This window comes from Poecilia reticulata, chromosome 1 (genome assembly GCF_904066995.2).
Source record: "Poecilia reticulata chromosome 1, P_reticulata-male-v2, whole genome shotgun sequence".
In the NCBI taxonomy this organism is placed as follows: Eukaryota; Metazoa; Chordata; class Actinopteri; order Cyprinodontiformes; family Poeciliidae; genus Poecilia; species Poecilia reticulata.
In genome coordinates this window covers 15,091,576-15,101,662 of record NC_088830.1, presented here as the reverse complement: position 1 = coordinate 15,101,662, position 10,087 = coordinate 15,091,576, and positions in this window count along the sequence as shown.

The following is a 10,087-nucleotide window of genomic DNA, read 5'->3' as shown; positions in this document are numbered from 1 at the left end:
TGAGTTGTTGACGGAAGCTACGTGTTAGCGGCATAACGTCCAATCTTCAAGTTTGGCCCGCGGGGATTTTACTGATTGGTGATAATTCCGGGTTTTCATCGTTTTTGTGGGACCAATAAACATCCTTAAAATGATGCCGGGAGTTCGGCAGCCTTTCTGCTCCGGAGCTGCTAGTTGAACGGCGGGAAGAAGCTGAGGAGGATTTATACAGGTGAGCGGAGAGACTGAACACGGCGGGCGGCTGAGGTTGATGCTTACAGGGTAAGTGCAGCTTTACGGACGAACCGCAGAATAAACTTATATCATCCCGGTCTGAACAAACGGGAGGCGGAACATGGCTGGTAGATGAGTTTCTGAACGGAGGAGCCGTAAATATGCCGTATTGCTCCCCCGGTCTACAAAAAAGTAACTGGTAGGGAAGCTCAAATGTCGAAAAAATAGACTGATGTTGATATCCGATAGTAACACTGGTGTTATGGAAGATTTACCAATATTTTATTTCATAAATGTTTTTATCCGATTACTCGATTAATCGTAAGAAAAATCTATAGATTACTCGATTACTAAAATAATCGTTTACAAGAGCCCTAGTGGCGACACTCAAGACTATGGCAGTGAAGTGGTTCTCTTGAAAGGAGCTAACACTGTACCAAGTAACCATTACAATACTACCATGGATAACATTTTGTGGCTGGATATCTTTCAGGCCACAAACTTTGATACAAAGGACAAGAAAAATTGTTTTATACTTTTCTCACCACTTTGGGACCTTCTTATCTGATAAAAAAATCAAAAACTGAGGCAAGTAAAGGTGGGGTACTGGAGAACCTCCTTATTTGCAGCAAGTCTCCCTCTGGAATTGGTTAATCTTAGCTTCACTCAATGTCAATATGCTCATAAAACATGACACTATATCGAAGACAGTGTACATATTTGAATTTATTATTTCTCTCTACTTGAGCACTAATTCCACATTCTGCATATTTATAACAGGGGACATGGGGGTTGTGTTGGTACTGTAGGGCGAAGGGGAAGGTTATGGGTGCAGCATTTAAACAGAAATTCTGCAAACAAAGAGATATGAGCTGCATTTGTAAATACACTCGACAAATGTTCAAAAAAAAATTCTGCCACAGCAACCATCGTAATATTTTAGTTCGATGCTTTCCAATTTATTATATTTGGAGACTATTCAAGTATCTGGGAAAAAGCAACAGCATTGTAGTTCTGAATGTGTTACTGTCACAACAACCATCACGAAATGTGCTATGATATTTATTATTTTTGTTTGACTTCTTCTCAACAAAAACAGTAAATCAGGAGGATGTCATGGCATTTTCCAATTAAAAATATATCATCACTGAACGAAAAAAAAGGAAATCTTAAAATTACTAGTTTACTAGTTTGACGTGTGTTAGTGTGATACATTTGTTGTGCTGTTTGTCTTTTACAAGCATAAAAGCTGTGAATGTTTTTGCTGACAAATTATTTTTGAGCATACTGATCAGTTGGAAACTGCAAAGCATTTTTGAAAAAAAGTACTCAATTTCACACACACACATACATATATATGGATTCGTAAGAGGAGATAAAGGCAAAACACTGATCAAGAAGAATACACTCATTTCCAGAGTGAAGGGACTCTTTACAAGTCATCAACTTTATGAAAAACTAATTTATATCAGATTTAGTAGCTTGTTAGTACTTAAGCAGTTTAGCAAAACATAATAAAATAAATAATATTTAAAATGATTTGCCCTAAACCAGAAAGCCCGACTGACCATTGAGTTGCATGGTGGCCACTCACACAGCCTAGTCAAATTACTAGATTAAAAAAAAAAAATAAATAAAAACGATAATAAAACTGTGCAATAAGAAAACCACAACAGCAACAAGAGGGAGCAAGACATGACATTTCCTGTTCTGTAAATTCCCCCTCCCACCCGTTACAAGACTATAAAGTCTAATGGCCCGTGGTAACTACATGTACACCCTTGACCTACCAAGCCGTCCACAAAATCATCAACTTGCAAAGAAAGGGTCAAGAATGAGCAGCCGCCCTGTTCCTCTGCAGCGTGCTACTAATCTGGGATCAATCTTTACCATCCAAATGGTAAAAACCGTATTCAATTCAGTGTCAAAAATTTGCTAAAAATACCTGAGAGGCCCATCTGAGCGTCACAAACTCCACTTTCTCTTCAAGAGATATCTCACCATCCATTTCTGCTGGAACTCAAAGCTCATCTCGTCAGTGTTTCTTGCTTATAAGTCCATAACTAAAGCGTGGATACGACATGATCTGACTCAAAGAAAGGTAATTTGTGATTTCAGTAAGCCTTGTGCTGAAAGATGTATTAAAATAATGAGCAAATCAGGTTTTCCTTACATAAAAGCTCAGCTGCACCAGCGTTGAGAAAAAGATTGTTCTGATGGAAGCACAAAGTTCAATGGCACAGATACCAAAATATTGCGCTATGGAAAGCACACACAGAGATTCAAAGGGATTGTTGTCATCAAAATGATCCATACACAGAAACTATGCATCTCAGGAGAAATGTTTATTTTCAGACGCCGTCTCTTTCAGTTCCTTTCGCTCTCCTTCAAAGCTTCTTGCCTTGCCCGTGCTGAGTGAGTTGCTGCCATGCCACCGTGGAGAGTTTGAAAGTTAAAAGATTGTGTTTATTGTTTCTAAAGGAATATGAGAACACACAGACACTTCCTGCAACAGCTTTCTTTTTGAAGTGCAATCGCTGTTTATCTTTCTGCGGGGTTTTAGTTTACATTGGAGAATACTCAAATAGAAAGCTATTACATTTTGTATGAAATAAACATCAAATGCAAAGTGCTTCCTGATAATTGCACGCTGCGTGACTGCTTGTCGTTTTCAAAGATGCTGTCGGCGGAAGTGAATCGAACAAGAAAAAAATTAAGTTGTTTACATAGGTGTAAGTAGTGGTTTCATTGATCAAAACTAATCCAACACGAAAACGGTGTCTTGAGCAAACTTGCAGCGTTCTTAGAGGAACACTGGCGTATGCGCTGGAGTGATTGCTTTCCATCCGCAAATCTTCAAAAAAAAATTTTAAAAATACATTTTACTTATGCAAAGTATTTTTACATTTTAATTCCACAAGCTCAGAAAATACTTTGAGGGCTGAAATATCAGTAAAAAAAATACAAATCCAAAAAGCATGATGGCAATTAAAATGTGTCCAGAACATCTGGAAGCAGAGTTGTAGGAGTTCAAGTTAATCATTTTAAAAAATGCAAATGAAGCAAATTCAACATTTAAAGCTCAAGATTAAGTCCTTGGCAGAACTAAATGAAGATTCAGCAAGATGTTTATTAATTTGACATGTGTTGGGGGGGAGAAATATACACCCCATGTGGGCAAGTGAGAAATGTTCTCTGTAAACAAAACTAAGAGGTAAATAAAGCATAAAGATCAGTGCCATGGGAAGGATGAGTAGAATTTCAGGAACACGTGGCAGAATAATGGGTGTGTGACCTCGATCCCTTCTGAGACATCTAATTAAATCCCAAAATGACCACCAGTAATAACCAAGACCTTTTAAGTGAGATTCTGTTAAGATATTAACCTTCTTCTATCCTAACTGCAGTAATCCTCTTGGCAACTTCATGTAGTATAAGCTTGCAAGCTAACAACTTACATTAAAACAAATCCAATCTTCAGTCATCATATTGTTTCATAAGAACGTAATTTTATGAACCTTTAGTCACCTGTTATGTTTATGTGCTGTTATTTACAAAGAAAACGATGTTTACACTGGAATGACGGTCTTCCTGTGTGAAACACGTGAGGCATTTCTGCTCAGATTGACTGTTGGAAATAAATGTGAAGTGTTGAAAAAGCGAATGCTACTTTGCAATTTTTACACTGCCATTTTTTTTTTCTGTTGAGTTACTCTGTCCAGAAATGCTTCACATGTTGATTATTCCCCTCCTCCCACTTCCTGTGTAATGTAAACAACCATCCAAAGAAAACATGACAAGCATTCATAAAATAGCCCATCCGTCCATTATCTTGCAGGGTCACGAGGGTGGCCGGCGCCCGTCTCCACCAGTCAACGGGTGAGAGGTGGGGTACGTCCTGGACAGGTCAGCAGCCCATCGTAGGGCAACACAGCTTGACAGGACCTGCAACCACGCATACACACGAACACACACACAGAATTTGGATGGTTGGAGGAACCACATGTCCTCCTTTCTGTAGGGACATCAACACAGACCCCAGCCTGGGATACACACCAAAGATCTTCTTGCTGCAAGGCGACAGTGCTGACAACTGCACCTCTGTGCAGCCCAAGTCATAAAATAGTATTCCAAGTTAAACCAAAAATGATTTAATAGCAGTATTGAAAGATAAAAATGTTTCTGATTTCAGGTTTTGTTGTTTGTTTTTTTCCCAAATAGTCTAATAAAAAGCATTTGTTGCAATGCAAGTATATCAGATAAGGTCATACAGATTTTGGTTTGGCTGTTCTCCCAGTGGGCTTTTAGAGTTCTGGGTTTCTCCTACAGTTTAAAATGATTCTTATCAAGTAGAACTTTGGTTTTGTTCTGACGCTATGCCTTTGAGATCTTTGTCATTTGGGTGTATCACTAGATTTCTGTGTCCTGCTTTGATCCGTTTAGTCTTTATCCTTGCTTCATTTATTCTCATAAAGTTTTGTGATGCATTTAAAAATCATAAACTTGCATGTTTGTTAATGTTACTATGTGTGGTCATAGTAACCTTTTGCCGTCAGTTTTTTTTATTGTTTTGTCTTTTAGTTCTACTTCTTCAATTACTTTTTAGTGTCAAAGCACTTTTTTTGCAAATGTGTGTGCCGTTATGCCGTAGGTGTGTAAGTCCAAGTTATGTTGCGATATCAGTGGATATTATGCTTTTTTTTTTTTTTACATTGCAGGTCCATTCCAATAGAAAAGTGTTCGTGTTTTATTGCTGCCAGCTTTGGTCTCACACAATTTAATCTCTGTAACTTTGAATAATTGCAATAAATGAATGTGATGTGCTAAGTGTTTGATGCCATCTCATCTGCAAACATTTGCTGTGAACTGGTCACAGCGGGAGTAGCTTTTAAATCTGCAGATGTATGTGGGTGGAGGGGGAACGATACATATCTTTGTTTAAAACAAAAAAAAAACAAATAAATAAAGCAAACAGGCATGCTGGAAGAGAAATGCTGTGGCTTCAATCCATCTAATGGGCTCAACAAACGTCAGTTCAATCTTGATAAAGCAGTTAAGTTAAACAATGATAAGCAGGGATGAAGACGCTCTTCCAGCCACCAGGCTTTGTCTTTGGTCTTTTGATGTTGTCAAACCCGCTGCGCAATCACGAAATGACACTGCAAATGAGCCTCTATCTCCACTCAGAGTACAAACAGATTTACAGAAACAGACATAACTGCACACTCAAACACACAGACGGCACAACTAACAGAAAACCTTTGGCCGGCACACGCGCGCACGGCCGTGTTTTTGTCAAGCTTTGGAATGGTAGTCATCTATATTACTGCGAAACAAAACGGGGAGAGAGTTTTGGAGGGAATGATGGCTTATACATCAAAGCCAGGCTGGCTGATAGCGATCGTAGCTTGTGGCTCCATGGAAATGTGCGGCTCGACACATCCCTCTCAGCAGGACCACATAACATTGGCATGTGTGGCTGCGTGTGCATTTGTCTGAGCATAATCATTTAACAGTTTACCCGTGTACGCCGAGTTCACGCGTTGCGCTTTTCACAGGAATGTGCTAAAAGGATTCTGTCGACATGTGCTTGTTTATCCCATGGTCATCGACTCGGGCAGATGCGACTTGCTAGATGTTATCTTTCTCTCCAGATTCTTTCTTTGCAGGAGTTCTGCACAATGTGGTAAACTTGGAAACAAACAAAACAATATATATATATTTTTCTCTTCCGAATACTGTTTTGTTCTGCCTACATAGTTGTAATGGCCAACTGAGCCTTTACATGGATCTCTGGGGCATGGAGTTAGGGTGGGATGTTCATTTCTTGCATGTGATTTATTGCAAGTTGAGTTCCGTTTTTGAAAACGCATGCACTTTTAATTATATGTTCAATGAATGTTTATTTCTGCATGTGTGCATAGTGAAGTGTTTTTTGTTTGTTTGTTTTTCAGCTGATTTAAATCCCCAGATGTGCCAGACCTTACCTGTATTGTTAGTTAATGGTCATTCAATATTAGTGTGATGAATGAATGCAGCTCCACTAAACAATTGTTTTACCACTAAAGTAGAAGTTTGCAAGAGCAGTTTTATTTTACCTGTGAATACATTTTGGAGATGAGGCTTTTTGATTCCAGTTTGTTCTTGTTTAAATATTTTGGGTCACATAATGATGCAGCCAGCTTGCCAGCAAGCAACATTTGTTAGTTTTTAATTTGTAGGACTTTTTTTTTTTTTGACCAAAAATGCAATTACACTCTTTCACTTGACTGTGAATTCAAAAGCTTAGACTTTTATAATGTATTTCACAAAACAATGGTACCTCTGTAGATAATAAAAATTTTAAAAAAAACTAAGAAACTTGAAAGCTTTCAAGCTTTTAGTTTTCTTTGACAGATGAATGAGAGTGGGTGTTAAAAGGTTGATGGTGCAGACATTATTCAGTACAACATTTTAGTGTGTAATTAACTTTAATAATGGCCTTTGGCTGACAAGAGGTATCCGTGTTTGCTTTTGCTAACCCTTTCATTTTTATTACTAATTAATAGATATTGGAACATTCAGAAAGAGAATTACCTGTAAAATGCAAAGCACTGCTGTGAGCCGTTAGGTTGCTCCCGTACGCTACTTAAAACTCCAGGTACAGCTGAGTTGCTCCGTTAACTCAAAAACCAGGCAGAGCAGTTTTTTTTCTATGCTCTTTGTACAATCAGTTGTCATTGTTTGTGTTTGCTTTTCATACGTTGCATCCGGCAAGGATATAAAAGAAAACTACAAAATGGCAAAGTACTCCTATGAAGCAAGGGTATTTTCATAGGCAAGAACCAATGTTGCGCTCACCTGAATGACAGACCTTCACCAGTCAAGAGCATTGCAAAAACAGTTCTTATAAAGAAAGTTTTCTCTATTGAAAATGAGATATTGAAAAATGCAGATGTTACTACTTCATGAAGTTCAGGGACTCTTAAATTGAGAAAAGAACAAGGCAAAGGATTAGGTGCAAGGAGAGAAAAGTGGATAATCAGTGTAAAGTAACAAGTGCTTTTGAAATAAGCCCATATCTGCTCAGGAGAAGAGCTTGTTGAAAATATAAAAGGAAACTTCTCATAAAGAAGCTGAGAGGAAACAATGTTTCCTATTGGACACTACAAGGCTCTTGATTAAATGTTTGTTACATGTAGGTAGGAAAAAATATATATTTTGGCACCAAGATGATAACAAGATGACAGTACAAGAAAGGAAAGCAGGGGGCGAGGAAAACCAGCCACGATCGCAACAAATGACCACAAACCGTCCTTGGAAAAAGTGAAATGGACAAATAAAAAAATGAGATGCGTGCACAAGGACGAGGAAACGTGTAATCTGTTGCTGCAGCATTCATTTAGTCTCTGATGTTGGCTGATGCATTTTCACCAGCGTGTGTGAAAACAGCACACACACTGAGCACGTGCACTGCCCAAATGTGAAGGCTATTTGGGAAAAGAGGGTGTTTAAGCACAGTGGGGGGGAACTAATTTCATAGGAGAATTTAAATGTGGAGCCAGTTCAACTTGAAGCTGGTGGATTTTGTGTTTGTGTGTGTGTGTGCGTGTATCTGTGTGTGTTTATGGAAAAATGTTAAAGTTAATATTCAGAATTGTATTTCTTCTGTACTGAAGGATACAGGAAAACAAAAAAACAAAAAAAGACAAAAAAACAGAACACAAATTATTTAAAACACAAAAATATGCTTTTGGGTACAAAGATCCAACAATATAATTAAAGCCAAGTAGAAAGATAATAGATACATACTATTCCATTTTAAGACATATGCTAACATGTTATAGTGTCCAAATCAGTCTTTTGAGTCATGATTATGTATAGATAATCATACTATTTTGATAACGGCATCATCTTAATCCTTATCACTTATATACTTTCTTTAGAGTACTTTTCAAGAAAGTATAAAAGTAACCTGGCTTGTAATTTGGTACGACAAGCAATATGATATATTGATATTATAATTAAATGTTGCTTACTTGAAAGTAGATTTGCCAGTAAAATTTAAAAAAAGATCTGAGTATTGGCGTTTATGAATTTCAGATGTCTTCAAAGTCACGTAAAAATAAACATCTTCTCCTCTAGTAATTCTGCCTGCCTATATAGTTTGCATCTCTCTCACATTAGCATAAATCAATATGTTTCTAAACAAAAAACAACTGCAGTGAAAGTATACAGTTAACTGCAGCGAAGTTAAAGAATATGTATCTCCACAGAATTGTCAAGAAAGTTGTTGTTTTTTTGTGAGCATTCAATATTCCCAGTTGAAGTGACTTTTTAGGACTAACCAATGTTATTTTGTGTTCAAACATAGATTTTGAATGACATGATACAGACTCTCCCTGAAAATGCATTTTGCTAGTAGAATTGAGCTCCTGTAACTATGACTATGTACAGTGAAATGAGACTTGTGGCATCACTGCATGACTCCATAATATTGGGGTATTCCGTTGAAAGTTGTTCAGAGAAACTGCATAGCTGATGCTCGTAGTCATCAAAGTAACAATGCTGGCCAGAAGTGGAGCACAAATTGGAACATCTAACCTCAGTATTCCCAGAATTTGTCTTTTTTTTTTTTTTTTTTTGTCATTAAAAAATCACATCAATTGATGTGATTTACTCTGGTAAATCACATCAATTGAATTATACTTGATCAGCTCTGGCTCCATCCATTATCGTCCACTTTTTCAGAGGCACAAGGTCGCAGAGGCAGCACCATAAGCAGAGAGGTCCAGACTTTAGAATCAGGTGAAAATCCAACTAGCTGCAGTGAAACTGATCATGCAGCACAGTACTTTAAAACATAGTTTGAGATTTACGATATATATATTTTTTGTAAATTTGAACAAACACATAAATGAGCATTTTCAATATTTTTGTATCAGTTCCATGTCAGTCCAAAACATTTATGGAAACCAGATCTGGTCAAAATTATCCCGAAACAGTCTTTTGTGTTATGTGAAGGGGGTTCTTAGTTTTATCAAAAATGTTTTAATGTAACATTTCAAATAAACTCAATGTGTAGCATATACTCTTGTGAGCTGAATGTTTCAACACCACTGATGTTCCACATGCCATCAGGGCTGCAGTGATGCCAGTTTTATCCCCTTCAACTGAATTTCTTTTTGACACAGGAAACATTTGTGAAGTTTATTTTATTTGTATGATGGCTCTCAAAGCTCTACTCAATTCGTATTTCTCCCCTCGTTAAAGCTGTGTGAAGATATTTGCAGCTTTATGTATTTATTGTGGCCAATGTCTGTAGATATAGCGATATTCTTTTCAGAACATATTTGCATAATTAACTCATGTATCCTTCAGTGAGCTTGTATGTATGATCCTTCTCAAATCTCAGGGTCATGGAGAATGTGTTGGAGGTAGATTAAATGACTTATTGAAAAATTAAATTGATTTAAGTATTCTGCGTGAAAGATAAACCTTGTAGTAACAAATGAAAATGTACCATCTATGTAATGTATTTAATACATTTTCTCTGTTGAAAGAGTTTCTCTTTCAACATGGCATATAAATAGAAATTTATTTTAATTTTAAATTAGAACAACTTCAAAAAACAACTCAAATCAATGGTTGTTTAACCTATGCTCTCATTCCTTTTTTATATATAATTGTACATTTGTATTGTAAAGATCAGGGAGGTTCAGCAACAGGAGACTTGTATGCTTTAAGCATTTTCACTTGACTTCTCATATATATAAAAAAAAAAAAACTAAAACAAATTGATACATTGAGAAATCGACTGACATCTCATACTGGTTCACATAGAATAATAATAGATCGTATTTTAGCATTATTTTGGGAGAGCCAGTGTAAGGAC